At 40.7% G+C, this 16,788-nt stretch overlaps 2 protein-coding genes across 3 annotated transcripts in view; both read right to left on the bottom strand.

Annotated features, from left to right (window-relative positions):
- LOC122694217 overlaps window positions 1–16,788 on the bottom strand; it is a 233,189-nt gene that overhangs the window by 207,569 nt on the left and 8,832 nt on the right. The gene's annotated exons all lie outside the window — the stretch shown is intronic.
- TLR2 (toll like receptor 2) overlaps window positions 2,774–16,788 on the bottom strand; it is a 136,162-nt gene continuing 122,147 nt past the window's right edge. Inside the window, exons 1-2 of one of the 2 annotated variants that reach the window (XR_006341139.1) lie at window positions 4,337–7,727; window positions 2,774–3,175 (exon numbers count right to left, since the gene is read on the bottom strand). The gene's annotated coding sequence lies outside the window, so the exon portion shown is untranslated. Of the gene's footprint in view, window positions 3,176–4,336; window positions 7,728–16,788 lie in introns of those variants that run through there. The other variant, XR_006341140.1, reaches the window with a different exon arrangement.

Below are 16,788 nucleotides of genomic sequence, written 5' to 3'. Positions count from 1 at the left end.
TTCCTGTTGATTTAGTTCAGCTGCTTGACCCCCTTGGCACCTCAGGAACAACACTTCTAAAACAGCTAACACAATAAATTCCTAGCCTAGGACTGGATGCTACACAGACTGATCTTGGGATCATACAGCCAGCAATTCTGCAGATGGACCACCACTTCAGCTGAGGAAGCAAGCCTTCTGGTTGTGGGGATTTTCTTTCGAACATCAGGGAGAAGAAAATCCAGTCAACCAAGACACTTCGTGGAAATTTACAATATCTAACCTTCCCACGGTCAAAATGACCTCAAAAGATAAACTTTCACTTTGAGGTCAACGTGAACTTCAACATGAGCCAATTCTAATGCTAACCAAAACTGGCATTCATCCAGTTTTTTTAAAGCCTCTGTTTATATCAAGGAAAGCTGCACTGAGGCAGTCACAGATGGACTCAGCAATCTCTGAAAAAAACAAAAACAGTTTAAATGACTTTATATGGACTAACAGTCTTTATCACCAGCTTTCAATCTTACAAACATGGCATTTTTTTCTTTAAAAAAAGGTGGAAAAGCCAAATAGGCTAAAACCACATCATCCCAAAATGTGTTTCCAAAAGCTAGAGATCAAAGCCTCAAGCCTCATAGCATCCTATCCCCGCAGTTAAACCATTTTGGTATGAGAAGCCTAGCAGAGTATGGCATGGAAATCTTAGTTGCAGGATTTTCCAAGGGAAGACATTTCAGTGCCATAGAAATGAGTTGGCAAACCTCCCCTAACCTCAACCCTGCACCCTGATACTTTCAATTGCTTCTTCTACAGCCTTGTCCTATGCCTGGTCAGACATACAGTGCCAGGGGTAGACCATAGCACAGCCTGAGTCATGAGCCACACATTCAAGGCCATGATCAGGATCACCGCAAAGCCCTTAATACCAGCCTCACAGGAACACTGTGAAATCTGAGGAGGACTGCCGATTCTAAGTGCTCCCCCAATTGTAAGATCCTCCTGGAGGTTCTTACATGCCTTTAACCATGCCTCTTTCCCTGCTACCCTGTCTTCAGTGCTTGATCTGAAATGAACCAAAGGACACTCTGTGGAAAGGCAGGTGGTCTGACCTCTCTTTGCTGGGAATTCAGTCATCTGGGTGAGGCAACCAGAAAATGGATTAAGTGTTTACTGCAAAATCTAAACCTAGCGACTGGTCAGTAATGCAAGAAGTCAGATGATAACTTTGTATATTCTAAGTTCAATTATGGCCAGAAAATAAAACTACATGCAGTCAGAAAGAGCAAACATGCTTTGATCCCATGAAACATGCAAACAAGGAATTATTTATGATGAGGGATACCAAGATGCAAAACAGCAAGCTGCCAGGAGTTTACATCCTAACTCTGACCCCTGGTTGTAAAAGTGCTTTCTCCAGCTCCTGGTCTCCTGTGTGGCGGCACGGGATGGTGACCCAGAATGATAACAGAATGCTTGTCTCTTTCAAAGCCATGCCAACAGAACAGAGACCATCCAGTGTCCGCAATAGGTGGATTGGAATGCTTGTGCCCCTTGAACCAAATGTCTTAGGGCTCCAAAAGAAACTTTTTATGGATTGTTTTGTAGCAGAAAATACATGATTGGACATCCCATGCTAAAACCAGTCCTGTGACTATTGATAATGTGACTTTACCAGCACATGACATATGCTCTTAGAACAAAAATTTGTCCGTGTGGTACCCAAGCCACCACAGTGAATCCCAGATGCTTGTAGAAGGGTCATCTGATGAAAACTTGGGACCAATTGTTGGCACATGGGGCACACGCCAATCATAAACTGCCTTTCAGTCCATTATATTTTATTCCTCCTACTAGAAGTTAAATTCTGGGAACACAAGAAATATGTGACATCTTGTCTTTTCCCTTCGTCTGTTGGATTCTCCCTAACCTCATTAACACACACCCATTACCATAAGTTTTCAGTGATAACCAATATTGAATGAAAAAATGAATAAGTGAATGAATGAATGAGTTATCAAAGCTGTATCAGACATATGTTTAGCTATGCTGCTGCTGCTGCTAAGTCGCTTCAGTCATGTCCAACTCTGTGCGACCCCATAGATGGCAGCCCACCAGGCTCCCCCATCCCTGGGATTCTCCAGGCAGGAACACGAGTGGGTTGCCATTTCCTTCTCCAATGCGTGAAAGTGAAGCCACTCAGTCGTGTCCGACTCTTAGCGACCCCATGGGCTGCAGCCTACCAGGCTCCTCTGTCCATGGGAGTTTCCAGGCAAGAGTACTGGCGTGGGGTGCCATTGCCTTCTCTGATGTTTAGCTATACATGAATGTAAAAAATAAAAACTTTCACTACAAGGCCTTTACACAGATATGGGTTTACTTAGTCTCTGGCCACTTAGAATCTAAAGATAGGAACACCAGGCTGGCAGAGGAGCTCAGAATGCCAGAAGTCTCTGTGCTCAGGGTCACAAGGCAGCCCCTGCACTTCCAGACGCCACGTCCAGTTTACAGGAAGCAAGGCATGAGGGCTACCGACCTTCTGCCCCAGCAGCTTGGTCTCTTTGCCTGGGAAGGCAAGTTGGGCACCTGCATCCCAGGTCAGCACTGAGCCATGTGGCCACCCCAGGCAGAGTGTGTTCGAGAAAAGTGAGTGCTGAGCAGCCTGGCCTCTTTCAAGAGGAGACACAAGGGACAGCCAGGTGGGAATGGGGTTGAATGGCCGAGCCCTGGGGTTATATGCTGACAGCTCTTTTCCCAAGAATAAATGGTTTTCATGAAACTTACACCTCACTAATACTGTTTTGTTCCATTTATTTAGTCCAGGCTCTTGAGATGGGTGTAATGAAGGGTCCTCTTCATTTCACTCCAGTATCCTTAGAGTCCAGTGAAAGCCTCAGAGTCCAGTTCTTCCAATCATTTCGAATTCATATGGACAGTTCGGATTTCTATCCCAAACTTCTATCCAGTTCTATTTATTTCAAGACCAACTTTTTTCAAACTGATTCATTTTGTTGACATTCTTTGTACCCTGCCTTGTTTATAAGGGAGAGAGCTTGAATTCAAACTCAATCAGATCTGCAGTTGCCACTTCTTAGCTGCTTCTGGAATCCTGTGTCCCGGGGAGACACCTGGGCACATTTTGCCACCGAGATGATTTGCTCACAATGTCTGCTCGCTCAAGTCCATATAAGGTTGCCTGGTATGTGGTAAACACATAAAAATAAAATATGAGAAGAATTATTTATGGACTTGGAGAGTTGAAAAAAAATATTATAACCCAGTCTCAAATTATGTATAAAAATCAATTTCAGGTCATTTAGAAACTGTGAAAAACAAAACTTCTAGACATAATGTTAGGATACACACTTATGAAGTATGGTAAGAAAGGATTTCTTAAACAAGCCATAGAAAATACAAAACATAAAAAGTATAACTTTGCCTACATTAAAATTACTTCTAAATGAAATGAGACAATAATAAAAATTTAAAAGACAAGACCCAGAGAAAGTGAAAATGCTTGCAGTTAATTGCATTGATTTTGTTAAAAACATGAATGACATTCAGAATAAAATATAAAGAAGATCTATAAGTGAACTAAAGAAATAGAAAAGACAAAAATAGGGGGAAATGTGTAATAGACTCAAGAAGAAATCTGAACAGCCCATAAATATACAAAATAAATGTTGACCCTCACTTGTAATCAGAGGATTGAAAAAATTAATACAATGCTCACTCACATCCATTAAATCAGGAAAAACATATGCCTGTCAGTACTAAATGTAGAGACTTCCCTGGTGGTCCAGTGACTAAGATTCCATGCTTCCAGTGCAGGGGGCCCAGGTTTGATCTCTGTCCAGGGACCTAGATCCCACATGCCGCAACTAAAAAGAAAGAAAGTTCCTGCATGCCGCCAGGAAGATCCCAAAAGCAGTAACCAAGGTCCCGCAAGCCAATGCAGCCAAATAAATAAATAAATATTTTTTAAATATACTAAACGCAAGGGTGAAGGAAAGCTGGAGCCCTCCAACGTTGCTGGTGGGAGTTTCAGTTGGCATAGACACTTAGAGGGCGATTTGGACTGTCTAGTGCATCTCAAGCCTCAGCAATCCTCTCCCCCAGTACACGTCCTGCAAAAAATCTTCTCAGCGCACAAGAGATAATAGAAACTAAGATGGTCATGATAGCTTTGTTTGTGACAACAGCAATTTGGAAGCAGTTTAATTGTCCATCAGTAGGAGAACGGGTGCATAAATTACGTATTCGTCCATTGGAATACTATGAAAACATTAAAATAAATGAGCTAGAGCTCATGTTTCAAGATAGAAAAATTTCCATTTTGGAAATGAAAAACACCAACCTTCATCAAGCCCTGTGCCCTGCATTCATTTCCATCCTCCATCTGTTTAAATTCCATTTCTCTTCCAAAATCCTTCCAGAAACTTTCCCTGATGTTTCCAACTGTGATCCTTCCCAGGGGGCTTGTGGTTTGTATCTCTCTTACAACACTCACTACCAGTAGAGCACAAAAAAATGCCCTGGCTTCATCATCACACCGACTTTCTTTTTTTCTTAATCTTGGATCATTTGATGGGGTGAAAAGTATTACTTCGATATTTGCCAATTACTCATGAGATTGAAATTTTTCATATGCTAATTATTTTACTGTATTTCTTCTGTTTTATTTACAGCACCCTCTATAGCATTTGCACATGGTACTCAGCACATACTGAAAACAACAAAGAAATTTTGAACTGAATTTAATAAAAAAGATAGAAATTCAAAGCAAGTCAACGAAAAACTCAAAAATGACTCCAATGTAAGTAATGTACTAAAATATAAAGAAGTATCACTAATACGACAAGCCTTCCTGTTGAAGCCCTCTCTTAACTGGGTAAGTAGAACACATGTCTTACTGCTTGCATGATTCCGGGTATAGGAGGCATCCACCCCTTTCGACTTAAATAGCTTCTGATGGTTTGAGGAACAAGCAGAACTTGATGCAGACAAAAGGAATACAGATGCCAAGAGAGTGTGTGCCAGGAGCCAGTGTTCCCTGCAAAATCTCTAATGTGAGACAGATACCCGTCCCAATAAACCCTGAATTCTACAAATGTATGACCTTATTCCCCAAGTTTAATGTGTGTGTCTTTGGAAAGGTTCCTATTAACCTCGTGACTTCTGGGGTTTATAGCTAATAAGCAGAATCATAACTGAAATGATTACATAAATACAGAGAGTCACTTTTCCTCCAGAAAATATAAGCTATTTTTTTCCCAGCAGTTCACAGGGCATTTAGTGGTCCCTGGGTTTTCTATTATTTCTTCGAAGGATTCTAAAAAACACCAAGGTTCATTTTCAGACAGCATAATTTTTTTCCTAATAGCTTCCAGTAACTTATTCACAGGTTCAAACTGGGAATCAGATGTTCAGGATAAAAAATACCTGTAGCTAAAAGAAAAGCTATAGAACTGGAGTTACCAAGATCATAGCCAGTGACCATCACTGCAATAATTGCCTCTCTTTTCATTTATGAGTAATTTATCACTCTGTCTGGATTTTGACATGTAGCATCAACAAATCCAGATTTTAAAAGAGTACTTGGCTCCCGGAGTGCTGACCAGACAGAATCTCCTCTTTCAAGGATGCTCAGAATAGTGCTTCTTAGGAGATTACTCTAGAAAACTACTTACTCAGGATTTAACCTGTGCTTAACCCTCTAGAACCAGGATGAGGTTCTATGATTATCACAGGATGTAAAAACAACTAGATTTGAAAAAACAGAAAGGGTAAGTTTGTCATATTTCCACTACTTTATCCCTTTATGGGGCTCTACTATAAGAAGATAAAAACATTATTTAGTTGAAAAGTAAAACCAAGCAAAATAGCAATGGCAGCATTGTCCAAAATATTATGCTTCCTCTGAATATTCCACCAGCTTCTAAACTGTATTTTCATAATTTAAATGAATGTTATCTATATGTTGTACAGTGTTCGAGGGATGTTTCTGCTTTTCATTCATTTGGAGTTTTTGTTTTTAGTGTCATGAAAAATAAGTAAGACTTTGTACTAAATCTGGAACTATCATGAGTAAATACTTTTCACAAAGGTTAAAAAAAATCAGCCTAAAAAAAAAAAAATCAGCCTAAACCAGACTTTAGTTTATATTAAAAAGTTCCCTTGGGAACTGGGTTTTACATTTGAGTCCTGATTTAGCTAAAAGATTTATAAGGGCACATGGAGAAATATAGGCCCCTATTGGGTGATGAACTAGGGCTGAGACATAATTATGATTCTCTCTGCTCCATTCCAGTGGAAACTGCTCCCAGGAGCCCAGAGGCAAGCTGGTCATCGGAGAAGAACATAAATGCTTTGCACAATACGGCCATCTGGTCACCTCCCCAACCTCCAGTGCCAACCGGAAGGATGCTAGGTGATGCACAGATCTTTTCAGGTATTCAGTTAATCTGAATATTGGCTTCTCTTGGAAAACTCATGTCAGTGAAATATTTTGTAGGCCCTGAAGCCAAATTGGTTAGATCTATGTGTGCACTATCACTCCAGGCTGCCGCTCAGCTCAGCCTGTCACCAGTAGTGACAGCACTCTTGAGTCTAAGCAAAAAAATGATGCTGCCAAGTAACATGTAACAGCCTAGGAATAGAGAATTGAAACTTTCCTTGTTAAAAAAATGAAATTGCTTAATAACTTGCTGAAATTTCTTAAGAGTGAGGTAACTCACTGGAAGGCTTAATCTTGGCAGCCTATCCCTCTTTGAAAATGTCCCCAAATCATCACCTAAAGGACAGAGTGGGAGAACCTATGTATCTGTCCATGAGGGGGCGCCACAAGTTTCTTACAGGCTTCATGGGTTAATGGTATTGTTGCCATCATTTAACTATCACAGCAAAGTTCTGGGCCCCACAAAAAACTCCTCACAGGAGCCTGGTAATCCACAGCCAGTTTTAGGAACACAGGGTTTGAATGTCAATACTCAGTTATATAACCAAAACAAAATTCAACAAGGAGATTGCAGGCAGAGAGTCTCTATCCTTTCTTTCAATGACACCCTCCCCACCATCAACCATATATCTCACCTATGCCAACAGCTAAATAAATGCAACAGGGTTCCAAATTTTGCAAAATCACCCTTCCCATATGAAAACTATCATGTTATCAGTTCTAAGAAAAGTATACATATTTTGCACTCGTATTTTATATGGTAGATAAAGGTATAAAAAGTCAGAAATGCACAAGTCTAGAAAAGAGATTAGCAACGTATTGTGCAGAGTATTTTCTGAAAGTTTGATAGGTAGGTTCCCTATGGAGAAGCAGTTTCAAATAATCATTCTAACCCTACTTAGTTGTATGTTATAAAACATTGGTCATCATTAATTATTCCCTAAAGTAAGATTACTTATGATCTTTTCTAATATTTCTATCAAGCATTTCCTATTCCTTTGACAAAAGTATTTCACTGCTATAACTTTGACAGCTTGTGACTCCTTTTATTTTTCATAATTATTTTATTTTCATACCCAGTGTGAGGTTTGTCTCATTTTTTTAATCTCATAAAGTGTTTATGGGAATTACTGTCATTTTTGGATACCCCAACATTAAACTTTCTCTACATGAGAGTAAATTTCACAAGTGGGCCTTAGGGAGCATCACTGAGAACAAAGCTATTGGAGGTGATGGAATTCCAGCTGAGCTATTCCAAATCCTAAAAGATGATGCTGTTAAAGTGATGCACTCAATATGACAACAAATTTGGAAAACTCAGCAGTGGCCACAGGACTGGAAAAGGTCAGTTTTCGTTCCAATCCCAAAGAAAGGTGGTGCCAAAGAATATTCAAACTACCGTACCATTGCACTCATCTCACATGCTAGCAAAGTAATGCTCAAAATTCTCCAAGCCAGGCTTCAACAGTACATGAACCGAGAACTTCCATATGGTATAGCTGGATTTAGAAAAGGCAGAGGAACCAGAGATCAAATTGCCAACATCCACTGGATCATAGAAAAAGCAAGAGAGTTCCAGAAAAATATCTACTTCATTGACTACACTAAAGCCTTTGACTGTGTGGATCACAAAAAAACTGTGGAAAATTCTTCAAAAGATGGGAATACCAGACCACCTATCTGCTTCCTGAGAAATCTGTATGCAGGTCAAGAAGCAACAGTTAGAACCAGACATGGAACAATGGGCTGGTTCCAAATTGGGAAAGGAATGTGTCAAGGCTGTATACTGTGATCTTGCTTATTTAACTTCTATGCAGAGTCCATCATGTGAAATGCCAGGCTGGATGAAGCACAAGCTGGAATCAAGATTGTGGGGAGAAATGCCAATAACCTCATATATGCAGATGCCTTATGGCAGAAAGTGAAGAAGAATTAAAGAGCCTCTTGATGAAGGGGAAAGAGGAGAGTGAAAAAGCTAGCTTAAAACCCAACATTCAAAAACAGAGATCATGGCATCCAGTGCCATCACTTCATAGCAAATAGATGGGGAAACAATGGAAACAGTGACAGACTTTATTTTCTTGGGCTGCAACATCACTGCAGATGGTGACAGCAGCCATGAAATTAAAAGACGCTTGCTCTTTGGAAGAAAAGCTATGACCAACCTAGACAGCATATTAAAAAGCAGAGACATTACTTGGCCGATAAAGGTCTGTTTAGTCAAAGCTGTGGTTTTTCCAGTAATCATGTATGGATGTGAGAGTTGGACTATAAAGAAAGCTGAGTGTAGAAAAATTGATGCTTTTGAACTGTGGTGTTGGAGAAAACTCTTGAGAGTCCCTTGGACTGTAAGGAGATCAAAACAGTCAATCCTGAAGGAAATCAGTCCTGAATATTCTTAGGAAGGACTGATGCTGAAGCTGAAGCTCCAATACTTTGGCCACCTGATGCAAAGAACTGACTCATTGGAAAATACCCTGATTCTGGGAAAGAGTGAAGGCAGGAGGAGAAGGGGACAACAGAGGATGAGATGGTTTGATGGCATCACTGACTTTATGGACACGAGTTTGAGCAAGCTCTGGGAGTTGGTGATGGACAGGGTAGCCTGGCGTGCTGCAGTCCATGGGGTTGCAAAGAGTCGGACATGACTGAGCAACTGAACTGAATTTGTGTAATGATCTGTCCATCAACAAATGGTCTCTTTACCTGTGGCTCTAGCTTAGGAGCCAAACAGTGGATTCACAGATGTCCTTTGTGGCTCCAGGGATTAGGCAGTGTGATCTATGAACCACAAGCCACACAGGATATAATACTGAAACTGTCCTATTATGCATAAATAATAGGTGCCATTTTCCCATGACTGTCAGTCTTTCTTTTGATCATTAACATAATTTCTTACAGCTTTGAATCAACAATACAGTTTGTGACTGTACTTGTGTCTTTTTCTCCATTCTACAGGTTTAATCCGTTATCCTCAGATGTGTGATATTCAAAGGCCAAGGAGAGTAATCACCCCTATAGTTTTCCAAATAAAGACAATCTTTATCCTCCACATTCATCTAAGTAGGTCCAAATGCAAAAATTGGTGCTGGACAGGAAAATAACACAATCATTGAAATATTTATTTTATGGAGGTAGATGTACTTTTAACAACTGACCTTCCAAATTAATAGCAACTTGAAATAAAGGAAGGAACATCAAGCCAGAAGCACAGACAGAATATAAGTGCCCACCACATAAGACATTTGTGACATTAAGAAGTAATGTACAATACAAGAAACAAGGAAGCCAGATGCAGTCTCCAGTCACTGAGCAGTCAGTGATGGGTGAAACTGAGCAATGTGTTCAACCAGGACAAAGCTGCTGCTAAATAAAAACGTATTACACCCAAGAGTTTGTAAATATCTTTAAATGAGAAGATCAAAGAAATAATAATAAACAAGGATATGTCATTGAATATAAGTAATCTAGGATATAATAACCGGCCTGAAGGTTGTAAATAAATATCATTTGTCTACACAGACTAGAAAGAGCAGCTCACTAAAGCATGTAGAGAGAATCTGTTGGCTTTAGCATATAGCTGCAATTATCTGCCACCAGCCATTGAGAAATAAGAAATCACAGTATAATCAGCACCTATTTCCAATAAGAATGTCCTTCAACTGTAATAAAAACTCATTGTGTCACTGAGATAAGTATGCATTAATGAGATATATATATTATTATATATGTTATATATATCATTACTTATATTGCATTAATGAGATTAGTATGAAATCTCAAAAGACACCATGCACCTAAGACCCACCTGAAGGCATCAGGTGGGCAATCACGTGGAGAAGCATCTCGCTTCCAAAGCAGCAGGAGTACTGATGAGCGTAGGCGCCCCCGTGAGGCTGTTCTCTCACATCTCTCCCATCTTTTTTTTTTTCTTAGTGTCAAACTTTTTTTTTTCTTTTTCTTTTTTTTTTTTTCATCTATCTCCATTAGTTGGAGGCCAACCACTCCACAACGCTGCAGTGGCCTCTGTCATACATTGACATGAATCAGCCATGGATTTACATGTGTTCCCCATCCCGATCCCCCCTCCCACCTCCCTTTCCACCCGATTCCTCTGGGTCTTCCCAGTGCACCAGGCCCGAACACTTGTCTCATGCATCTAGTCTGGGCTGGTGATCTGTTTCACCCTAGATAATATACATGTTTCGATGCTGTTCTCTCAAAACATCCCACCCTCGCCTTCTCCCACAGAGTCCAAAAGTCTGTTCTGTACATCTGTGTCTCTTTTTCTGTTTTGCATATAGGGTTATCGTTACCATCTTTCTAAATTCCATATATATGCGTTAGTATACTGTATTGGTGTTTATCTTTCTGGCTTACTTCACTCTGTATAATAGGCTCCAGTTTCATCCATCTCATTAGAACTGATTCAAATGAATTCCTTTTAATGGCTGAGTAGTATTCCATGGTGTATATGTACCACAGCTTCCTTATCCATTTGTCTGCTGATGGGCATCTAGGTTGCTATTATAAACAGTGCTGCGATGAACATTGGGATGCACATGTCTATTTCAAATCTAGTTTCCTCGGTGTGTGTGCCCAGAAGTGGGATTGCTGGGTCATATGGCAGTTCTAATTCCAGTTTTTTAAGAAATCTCCACACTGTTCTCCATAGCGGCTGTACTAGTTTGCATTCCCACCAACAGTGTAAGAGGGTTCCCTTTTCTCCACACCCTCTCCAGCATTTATTGCTTGTAGACTTTTGGATAGCAGCCATCCTGACTGGCGTGTAATGGTACCTCACTTTGGTTTTGATTTGCATTTCTCTGATAATGAGTGATGTTGAGCATCTTTTCATCTCCCATCTTTTTAGTCTAATCCTGCTTTGTCTTCCAAGAGAAGAGCCCAAAGAATAAAGAGATGCATCTCAGTTAACTTTCTTGGGGTTCATTTGAGACTTGAGTGCTTACTAGTACCAGGTACCCTGCTAGAAGCTGGCAGCCCAAGAGGAAGAAGGCAGGATTCTTGCCATTCAGGAGCTCCCAGTCAAATACGGTCATTCAAGAGGTGATAAAATTAGGCCACTGGGGTGGCGCCCTAATCCAATATGACTAATGCCATAGGAAGAGCAAGAGAGAGCAGGGGTGGGCATGCCCAGAGGGATAACCATGTAAGCAAGCAGCAAGAGAGTGGCATCGGCAAGCCAAGAAGAGAGGCATCTAGAAATCAAGCCTACTAACTCCTTGATCTTGGGCTTCCAGACTCCAAAACTGTGAGAAAGTAAGTTTGTGTGGGTTAAGTGCCTCCAACCTATAGTATTTTGTTATGACAGCTCTGGCAGACCAGTACCACATCCTTCCCTGGACCTGGGTCACTTGATGTCCCCAAGGGACAGTGAAGGGAGACAGATGACCTTGAAAAAGTTCATCTCTGTGTGTGTTCAAGGAGAAACTGGATGAGTCCCATCAGGGACATCACTCTGGGTGGGAAAATGGACCAGGTTTGAAAAACATGATATCACATCTCTATCATGTTTCTCTATAAGCTTCGTCTTATTCATGGAAGACAATTATCCCTTCCATCATCATATATATTTGGGGTCTCCTGTTTAGAAATTTAAAACAAAATAAAAACACATTTCAATCCTTTGTGGCCTCTTCTTCATTTGACTCCTTAATTCCTCAGACACACAGTGTCTTACTGCTGACACCATCTTTCTCCCACTTTTCGGAGATGAGTGTTTGAAATGGAGCTTGAGGGACCGATGGGACCTTACCAAGTGAGAGGGAAAGGATGCCGTTGTCTTCCCAGATGAGAGGAAAGAGGGGGATGAATCTGGGTCTTTACTGTCAGGGTCACACAGAAGTGAGATGGTCCTTGATCAGCTGTAGTTACACATATTCTAGAATCTTCCACAAGGCTCAAGAGTCAGCAGATCTGTGTCCACTCTTGCCAACTGTGAAGAGTCAACTTGCCTTCGGGGACTGTGACCTGTGTTAAGTTATTAGCCAGGCTATCTAATTCTGTTGTGAGAAAAGAATTCCAAGAACAGTGGCTATTGCTAAGACAATATTTTCATCTTGGTCAGTAAATTCTATTTCCCATACCAACAGAGTGTTTCACAAAGTTGCTGAGAGAACCCTTTAACTAATAAGGTTGTTCTTGCTCTTCTGTACCCTCTCTTTGGTAAAAATGCTGATAACAGTACATTCCCCGAAATGTGGAACAGCACTTTGATTAAATAGCTGATACATGCCCTTAATGTCACTGAACTGTATACTTTAAAGAGGATTAAATGGTAAAGTTTAGATTAGAGTCATGGAATAAAATTCTACGTCTAAGCCTGTTAGTCCTCTGAGAGGGTAGGTGGCTGGTGAGTAGAACGGTGCTGGTTCACACGGGGGTATGTGGACAGGAGTGGAGAGTTGGAAACTGTATTATCTGTACACATAGCGACTTGAAGTCTCTGTGCTAAGAATAATGCTCAGCATGAACTTTGCAAAATAGTAGTTGCCTTGCCCTGGCGGATGGTACAAGGTTACCATCTTAGGCTGTCTGAATCATTTTGCTCTGAGCACTGTCTGTTGTTTTGGAAGCAGGGGAAGGCCCAGCGTGAAGGGCCGGTGTGCGGCTCACCCTGCCAGACCCAAGCTCACTCTCCACCCGGATCGTCTCTCAACAAAGGGAGGCAATTGGAAAAGGGAATGGCTGTGCTCCAGGACACCCTTCTGTTCTGTACTTGCCTAAAGTCCAGGATTTTATGTCCTACTATCACTGCAGAGCAGTAACAAACTACACTGATTATACACTTGCTGTATACAAAACATACCACTTAGTCTTGGGGCTTTGGCAGTACCCAAAAAATACACTCCTGTCATCCCCACGCCTAGACTCTGGACGGGCTGACAGAGCATGTTTCTAATTCTTAATGGTTACCCTGAGGAGATTACCAGTGAAGATTAATTACAAGGGTTTTTCTTGAAGTGCCAAAACCATTTCCCGCAGTTAATATTTCAACTGCTTGTCATCTAGCTTGGAATACAATTTTGACTTCAAATTCCAACAACAGTGACAACATTTTTAAAATAATTAGTTCCCTTTCCAGCTTAGTCAGTCTGATTTCCTTTTGAACCTGTGTAAAGTGTAAGTTGGATTTGCCTGCCCCTTCCCAGGGTGCAGTGTGAAGGTCGCCCCTGACCTGGCCTTTCACAGCTGAGTGGCGCTCCAACTTTCCTAATGATCCAGGGCTTTCTTTGTGACCTGGGCAAGTCTCTTAACACTTCATTACGTCCACATGATAAGTTCCCAGAGGAAGCCTCTGTGGCTAGAGCTGGCTGACATCATGCACTAATGACTACCAAATAGAACAAAAATAATAAATAGGACTTACATAAAGTACTTAATTGCATGGCTAAGTGCTTTATTCCTTCACCAGGAGCGTTAGTATCCATTCAACTGGTGCACGTTGATACAAATGAGCATTAGTATCCCATGAAACTGAGGCATGGAGCGTTCAGGTAACCTGCCCAGGACCTCTCAGCTAGAAAACAGTGAGGTTAGATTTGAACACAGTCTGCATTTTGACCATTAGCCTGCCCCAGGAATCACCCTGGGAGAAGTTGCTCTCTCCCAGTACCAAATGGATAGCTCAAATTAAGCCGCAGGATTTGCTTTCTTGGGTTGCAACCCTGTTGCTAGAGTCTCTAAGAAAACATCTGCAATCTTCATTCCCTCTCTGTGACAGGAAAGACACTGACTCCCCTCCCCTAGGGAGTCTCAAAGCCTATTCTTCTTTTTGGCATTCCTCAGTCCCTGGAAAACAAGAGCACCAAAATAGCACGGAGGGTTCCTTTCTCTGTCTTCCCTCAATCTGCCATCTTTATCTAATTTCCTGGCAATTTACATTTCATTGTACATATTTTAGCCAGATCACCTCAAAATGCTACCAAAAGAATCTACTTCATGAAGACCAGTAATGCATGTTACACAAAATGCATCATCATATGTATTGCTGGCTATAGTCCTGACACATTTCAATTTGCTCAACGATTTTGTTTTATTAAAAGAAATTAATTCACAAAACCATTTTATTTCTTTAAAAGAGTTTTAATTTTTTAAGGTTACATCCTCTCAGAGAATGCATTCTCTAAGTTACATAATGGAAACATTTATTAAGGCAGATTTCTTAACACATATATGTGGAATCTAGAAAAATGGCATAGATGATCTTATTTGCAATGCAGAAGTACAGATACAGATGTAGGGAACACATGTATGGATACCAAAGAGGAAAGGAAGGATGGGAGGAACTGGGAGGTTGGGATTGACATATATATGTGTGTGTATATATATCTATATATACACATATACTATTGATACTATGTATTAGATAGATAACTAACGAGAACCTATGGTGCAGCACAGAGAACTCCACTCAATACTCTGTGGTGATCTAAATGGACAGGAAATTTTTTAAAACAGGGGTTATATGTAAACTTATAGCTGATTCACTTTGCTGTACAGCAGAAACTACCACAACATTATAAAGCAACTATTCTCCCCAAAAACTAGAAAATAAATAAATAAAATGTTAATACAAGGGAAAACAGCAATTTTCCATAAATAGGTCCATTACATAATGCTCTTATTTCCTATAGATGTTACTATGGGAAACATCTACAGGAGTTCATTGAAAGGAAGTGAAAGTGAAGTCACTCAGTTGTGTCGGACTCTTTGTCACCCCATGGACTGTAGCCCACCAGGCTCCTCCATCCATGGGATTTTCCAGGCAAGAGTACTGGAGTGGGTTGCCATTTCCTTCTCCAGGGGATCTTCCCGACCCAGGGACTGAACCCGGTCTCCCGCATTGTAGGCAGATGCTTTACCATCTAAGCCACCAGGGAAGTCATAGGAGTTCATTAAAATTGCCAATTAGAAATGTAGTAAATGTAGCACCCATCAACTTGGGCCTCTCAGTCCCGGGGAGAAGGTTTATATTTCCCTAGTCCTCCTAATAGTGGCCTATTTTTATTTCTTCATGTAAGGTAACAATGACAGTTACAAATGCAAAGGACTCAGATCATAACCTAACTTGCAGTCATGTAGATTCTGCTCTAAATCATATGAAAATATAACACAGAAAAGAGTTCATGTGACATTTTCCAGTTGTCAGTTTTTTCACTAAGCCCAGCTTTTGTTGTCGTTCAGTTGCCCAGTAGTGTCCAAGTCTTTGCCACCCCATGGCCTGCAGCACCCCAACTTTACAGATATCAGTCTATAAACCTTGCTAGTACTCATCCTTGACATTTACTGATCAACAGTAGAGGCCTAAGTACAGTACAAAGCATGGAATTAGACGTGGAATGCGTACATACATGTGATCAGTGTTGCTACCATTCCCTAACACACAATTTTCCACTTCCAGACACAGAACGGAAGGGCACGTCCAACCCCTCTAAAGTTAGGGATGATCTTTGTCCTCATTTTGGCCAATGGAATGTGAATCAAAGCAACATGGATCGCTTTCCAATGGAAGTATTTAACTTTCAGGAATGGATTCACCAGCCCTTTGCTTGTTAAGTGATTCTAAGAGCACATCTTGATATGGAAATACCATAAACTAAAGCATCTGGGAATACAGCTTCCCTGAAAGGTCCTGGACCCACAACAAACTGCATTAGAGAAAGACAAACTTCTGTTGTTGGTGATGATTTTTACAGCAGTAAAATGTAGCTCATTCTGACTAATATAGCATTGTATGTGATTCATGATTTGCATCATACTGAAGCCAGAGCTGTGTGTGTAATTCCTGAGTGAACTGGTCAATTTGCTTTGTCAGGGGCCAAACATCATTTTAACCCCACCTTCTTGAAAATAAGTACTAATGTGTGTTTACAAGGAAAACTGAGAAAGATAATTTGCATAAATAAGTGTACATTTCCTTGACTTCTATAAAAGCGAGTGATGACACATATCTTACTAATTAATACTCAATAGGACCATTCTTGACCATAAAGAACAGTTCATAATATCTGATAAACCAAAAACCTATTTTAGCTAAATTGATTCTAGAAGTAGAACACAGATAGACACAACATACCAGTGTCCAGCTATTTCACGCCAGCATCAAGAGCCTGATTAGAGGACTTGTGGGCCCACACTGTGTGAACTCATGTGTGTGTCAGAGTTATTCTGACACTGTTTCCTTCCGAAACCACACCCACCCAAGAGGAGCAAAGGGAGCCCTCCTACACTGTTGGTGGGAACGTAAGTTAGCCACCGTGCAAAACAATACAGAGGTGCCTCAGAAAGCTAAAAATAGAATTACCATATGATCCAATAATCTCACTCCT

The sequence above is a fragment of the Cervus elaphus genome, chromosome 5 (genome assembly GCF_910594005.1).
Source record: "Cervus elaphus chromosome 5, mCerEla1.1, whole genome shotgun sequence".
NCBI classification, from domain to species: domain Eukaryota; kingdom Metazoa; phylum Chordata; class Mammalia; order Artiodactyla; family Cervidae; genus Cervus; species Cervus elaphus.
The sequence above is the reverse complement of the archived record's forward strand: the minus strand, read 5'-3'. Positions and strand labels throughout refer to the sequence as shown.